The sequence below is a fragment of the Rhinolophus ferrumequinum genome, chromosome 8 (genome assembly GCF_004115265.2).
Source record: "Rhinolophus ferrumequinum isolate MPI-CBG mRhiFer1 chromosome 8, mRhiFer1_v1.p, whole genome shotgun sequence".
Taxonomy (NCBI): Eukaryota; Metazoa; Chordata; class Mammalia; order Chiroptera; family Rhinolophidae; genus Rhinolophus; species Rhinolophus ferrumequinum.
This window is the reverse complement of record NC_046291.1, coordinates 13,332,764-13,338,753: the sequence shown is the minus strand read 5'-3', so window position 1 is coordinate 13,338,753 and position 5,990 is coordinate 13,332,764.

The window sequence follows — 5,990 nt, the reverse complement described above, 5'->3', positions numbered from 1 at the left end:
GAAAAGATGGTGGAGAGAGACCTAGAAGCATTTAAATTCCTGGTTGTTCTGAAGACCCAGGTGTCCCCTCCTTTTCCTGAAACTTGGTTCTTCAACGGAATGAAGTTCAGATGGCTTAAAGCTTAGAGGGTTGAGCTGAGACTCAAAAGGAATATAAATGCTCTGTAATGCAGGCTCCAACACTATAATAGAGATTTGGACTTTATCTTAAGAGCAATGGGAAGAAATGCAAAGATCTTAAGCAAAGAAATGACATGATCAACTTGGCTTTTTGGAAAGATGACTTTAAGTTCATTGTGGAAAAAGGATTAGAAGTGGTAGTTTGAAGGCCAAAGCTCAAGGCACGGAGACCAGTTAGGAGATTGTAATAATCCAGGGGAGAAATGATAGCCGCCAGGACTGGGGAAATGGTATGAGTGGAAAAAAAAGTAATAGTAATAGACCAGAAGAATCAACAGGTTGTATACCAAGTAGCCATAAACAACTAGAAAAATATCAACAAGAGTGCAAGCCCATCCACTGGATTGGACCTTCTTGGAAATTGGAAGTGATGGAGGCTGCTTTCCCACACTTCCAAAGACACTGCTGTTTGAGTTGTTGGCTGCCTCTTTCAAGAGCCTGCCCTGGACCCAGGTTGGGTACAGTAGGCCTTCCCAGTCTCTTTCTCCTCATTCCTCCCTTGCTTGAGTTGCTGGGGTCTCAAGCAAGGCCCCAGGTCAAGTGCATGACCCTCTTTTCATGAGGGTCATGAAAAGAGAAAGGACAATTAATATATATTAGTAATTACAATAGTAATTTCTAAGAGTAATCATCATAGTGTTATAATTACTTAAAGAGCACCTATTTTGTAGAGCAAACATCATATATTAATAGAACTAATGGAAAGGTAACAATTCAACATAAATCAATGGAGCTTTCAAAGAAGAATGTGAAAGGAAGGAAGCCTCGAATGGTGTACAGAGTCTGAGACCTTGTATTTGCTCATAGCAACTAGAAAATATGGAGGAAAGGAAACCTTGGACTGTAATCATGTTGGCTGTAAAGCCTCACTATCTCAGGCAAGACTCCTGCAACTTTGCCCAGAGCGAGCATATCAAGCCCCATCAGATTGATAAAATAGTTAATTAAGAAGACAATAAGAAAACAGTGGGGCCAGAGCAAATTTCTTGAACTTCATTCAAAAGAACCTTGAAAATAGAACTTCTTGAAAGACATTCCGCTGAAACTACCATAATGACAGGCTCCTATTTTACACTCACCAGAGCTGGTCACTTTCAATGAGTTATGGTAACCATGACATTTGTATTCTGTGTGTGTGTGTGTGTGTGTGTGTGTGTGTGTGTGTGTGTGTAAGAATTTTACAATCAGTGTACCCCATGATAACCAGCACAGTGACCTTTGTCCTAAATTGTTTGCTCTAGGGACTCTCAATCTAGAGAGAATACTGTTTCCTTTTTAACTTAAGTTACAATCAAATGTCATGTTATAGAAAAACATTACCGTCTTGCTAGTAGCAGTTAGCTATGGTAAAATGCACAGGAAAAAAAATTAAAACAAGGAAGTGACTTTAAATTATTCATGTCCCAGAGTTGGCTTTTGTAATCTATGAGGCAATCTGAACTGTCATCTTCTTATTCCTTAGAGTTGAGAAGTAGAAAGAGGAACCACTCTTGGTTAGTGGAATCTCATATCTTCAAGCAGGACAGTCTGGATTCCCTGCTGCCATGCCCTCCTCAGCACTTGTCACAGCAGAGGTGTTTGACACATTTTTGTTGAATAACTGTATTGAAAATATCTGTACATTTTATTACTCGTATGTGTCTAATGCCAAGCACGTAGTATGTGATTGGTAAATATTTGTTGATTGAATGAATAGCTAACCCCAACCCAAACCACGACAAATTGGGTCACCTGCATTCTGCCCACTGTTCATTTACTTGTTCCTCTGTTTCAACAACATTCCCTTCCTGGTGATATCGTGTGAGAGACAGCTCAGCATGGCAGTTATTTGCTCAGGCTCTAGCAACTGACAAACTTATTTTCAAAACAACAGAAACCTAATACTTCTACTTACTAGGTGAACAACTAGTTTGACCGTTAATAAAAGGAATAATAGTATCTGCCCTGGAAGGATGTTGTGAGGTTTAAATCAGACTAGGTAGCACGGTACCTGGTAAGTAGTAAGCAATCAGTAATGTTGATATATCACTTATGTTTTATTTTTTAACTGTAACCCCATCCAAACAAGTATTTCTCCAAACATTAGGCTGCCCTCTTTCCCCCTGTCCCCACAAAAGTGAAAAGAAAAAGAAAAGAGCAAATAAGCAGTGATTTTCAACCTGGGTTTTGCCAAACCCTCAGAATTTCTGTACCTATTTGATGTCGATTTCATTTTGCTAAAAGTACAATCACCTTAGGAAGGAGGAAGATGCTGAAAGGGTGGGAGCCAGGTTCCCCATTGCTTTCCAACAAGAGCAGTTTCACTTGGATTTCTATAGAAATTGGAGTTCCTTAAAAATTAAAACAATTCCCCTGCTAAAATCAACGTTTGAAACCATTCACCCATACCACGGGTCTTCTCTTTGTCTGTTTTAGTGCTGCCGGTTGTAAAGAGACCTAGTGCTACTCCCTGCCAATAACTGCCTGGGTTATCTTCAGCAAGCCACTAACTTCTCTGCTCTTGGCTCCCTTTTCTGTGAAATGTGTAGTTTGAAAAGACAATGTCTAAGGCTCATGCTTTCCTATTAGTTTTAGTTCTAGAAATCAACTAAACTTATATGGATGAGTTGTTTTGAATAGCCTAATGAGTTAAAACTTCCGCACCTTTTAATTCCAATAACCATTTAACTCCAATAACCTGGGACACAATATGTACCAAAAAAAACCACCGTGTTGCTATCAAACAAGAGTGAGTCAAACATGAGTGAACGAGTTAATTGTTGATTAAAATGGTGAAGGGCTGTTGTGTTGCCTGAGCCCCAGTAGGTCCATGCTTTGCCTGAGTGGGCTGTGGTGGGAGAGGCCAGTTATTTTTTACAAGCTAAGGGCTCCGGGAAAGTGACAAAAGCATGATTCCGTCCAGTAAATTCCAAGTGATTAGGACTAAGAATTGGGTGTCTTGCTTTTCTTATTCAATTGATTGTGAATCCAATTTATAAACCTGTCCTATCATTTACATCTCCTGTGCAGATCCCAAACCCATCCCTATTCTTTGTACCTTATAGACCAAGCCACCATCCGCTACTCTCACTCTACAATAACCTCCTTAGGGTCTCTCTACTTCCACTCTTCTTACCTCCAATCTGATCTAAATAGGTGATATCACACATTTGGTTATATACCCATGTGGTTATTTTCTGTTTCTCCCACTAGATTGCTAACCCTATGAGGACAAAGACCTTTCTTATTCACCATTGTTGTCCGTCCCCACTCCCCACCTAGTGCCAACACATAGAAGCCTTTCCACAAATCGTCAGGGAAAAAATGCTGTGAATTCTTAAAGGCTCAGGGACCATGTCTTAATTCACTTTTGTGTCATCAGCACCGATACAAAGCAGGCCCTTTAATAAATGTGTGCTCCATGTTCAATTCAATTGATGAAGGGATGGCTCTCCTCTCCAGGTTGTAAAGAAGACTGTATTTAAATCTTTTCTACGCTGCCAGCTGTGTGACTTTGAGCCTGCACATCTTGGGCTGCAAAACTGAAAACAATGCTTATTTCTCAGGGTTGCTCTAGGATGAGCTCAGGCCTGTGAAAAGCTTTGCTCAGTGTCTTCTTACATGGTGTGTACTCACAGTATCCCTACCTAACACGAGGGGAAGTTTCAGGGAAGAAATCTAAAACGGAAGAAGAAATGGACTCCTCACCTAGGAAAAGAACCCAAAAAGTTTTACATGCAAAATGTCACAAACAACTCGCTGGACTACCCAGTCTTGGTATTCATTTCCCTCAATTAAAATGTTGAAGGAGAAGGGGACATTGCATAAATGTGACATTTTGGTCAACGAAGGAGCGTATATACAACAGTGGTGGTGTAAGATTATAATGGAGCTGAAAAATTTGTATCACTTAACTCCAATGTGGTAGCACCACACATTACACAAATACCATTGTGCTATAATTGCCTACACAATTTAGTACAGTAACATCCTTTACAGGTTTGTAGCCTTGGAGCAATAGGAGAACAGAATTTTCACCCCCAAATATGTGTCATTAGCATAAGGATTGTTTGAGGCTGGTTAATGGTAAGAAATAACAGACCTGGGAGAAGGTCTGAAAATCAAGTAGAAGTTACACTTGTAAGGGAAATCTCCATTTGTAAGAAGAGTGTCTCCCTCACTGTGCTGGGAAGAGGGGGATGGACTTATCTCTAGAAACTCTTTATCAATGCAGAAGGCAACTAGGAAATCTGTATAACAACCTTACCTTGTTTACTGTGCTTTTCCTAGTAACCTCTTACAACTGACCTCCTCCACCCCTAACACCTCTTTTGTCTTCAGTGAAAAATGGTGTTTAAGGTGGTGGCTTCAGCCATTTGGGTGAGTTACTCAGTGTTCCTGGGTCTCTCCTACGTGTACAGGAGGTTTACGTAGTATTCAACTTCTGCTTTACTCCTATTGTCTTTTATTTCAGGGACAATAATCAGATTGAATAAACAGTAATCAGATCCCGGTGGAGTCTTAGCCAGGAACCCAGAAGGGTAGGGGGAAAATAATTTTTCCTTCCCTACAGAGCAATAGGCAGAATGACACAGCCTAGGGGTATAGTAAGCAGGTTATACCATCTAGGCTTGTGTTCAGTATACGCTAGGATGTTCACACAACGCGTTTCTCAGATGTATCCCCCCCCCCATTAAGTGGCACATGACTGTGTTTTGTCCTGTTCCAACTTCGTTCTAGCAATGACTTGACAGCCTCGTGCCAACTGGACTTTTTCAACTATATAGTAATTAACATTTATAAAGAAAATGTAGTGGGTGCTCACATCCATCTATTTAACACATCATGATTGAAACCCTTCAGTGGCAAGTCTTGGGCAAAAGACTTGGACTCTAAACACAGGATCTGACCCTTGGACCCTATTTTTGACTCGTCTCACCCCAGTCTCCTCCTTGTTCCCTGAACCATTGGTTTTCTTTGAGTTTCCGTCACAGGACCTTTGCATATATGTTTCCATTTGCCAGGACTAGATTCAAACTTAGAGTTCAAGTCAATATTACTTCTTCAGTGACTTCCCTGACTTTCCCGTCTAAGTCCTAGAACCTTCTTCCAGTCATTCACAGTAGGGTTTCACTTTGCAATTATGCACCCGATTGTGTGCTTATTTTGCTTATGTTGGTCACCCCCTCCCCACACCCATAATTTCTACTCTGCGAGCAGAATCAATGAGCGACTTGGTTACCGGGTGTCTCCCAGCCCCCAGAATGGTTCCTGGCACGTGTTAGGTACTCAAATGTCTGTTGAATGAATGAACAACTGAAGATTTCCAGGACTCAGGTAGAAATCTGAGGACACAAAAGTGAGGAGGCCAGGTCCCCAATCCTCCCCTCCACCCGAGTTTGGGGGTAGTGTGTGTGGGGGGGTCACAGACCAATAAACATGTGAGTGCCTTGCTCCCAGAGAAGCTAAATCCTGCGCCTTCCTCCAGCTGGCGGGCGATGTCTTGAACGATCCCTTCTCCAGCAGCGGAGGGTTCAGAGGAAGGGGTGGGTTGAAAGGCGGATGCTGAAGCCCAACGCACGGTGGTCGATCAGCTGAACAGTAATCAGATCCCGGTGGAGATCCCAAGGCCTGGGCAAGGTTGTAGAAGCCCACGCTGCCGGGCTCCGGCGGGCAGCCAGCTGATCCCCCTCGGCGTCCCTTGTGCCCAACGAGGTGCGCTGTCCCGGCGCTCCCGGGAGCCAGCCAATGCGCCCTGGGCGCGCCAGCGGCTCCGCGGCGCGGGCGCGCGTGATTGGCAGCCCCCGGCCCCGGCCCAGGCGCGTCCTCCC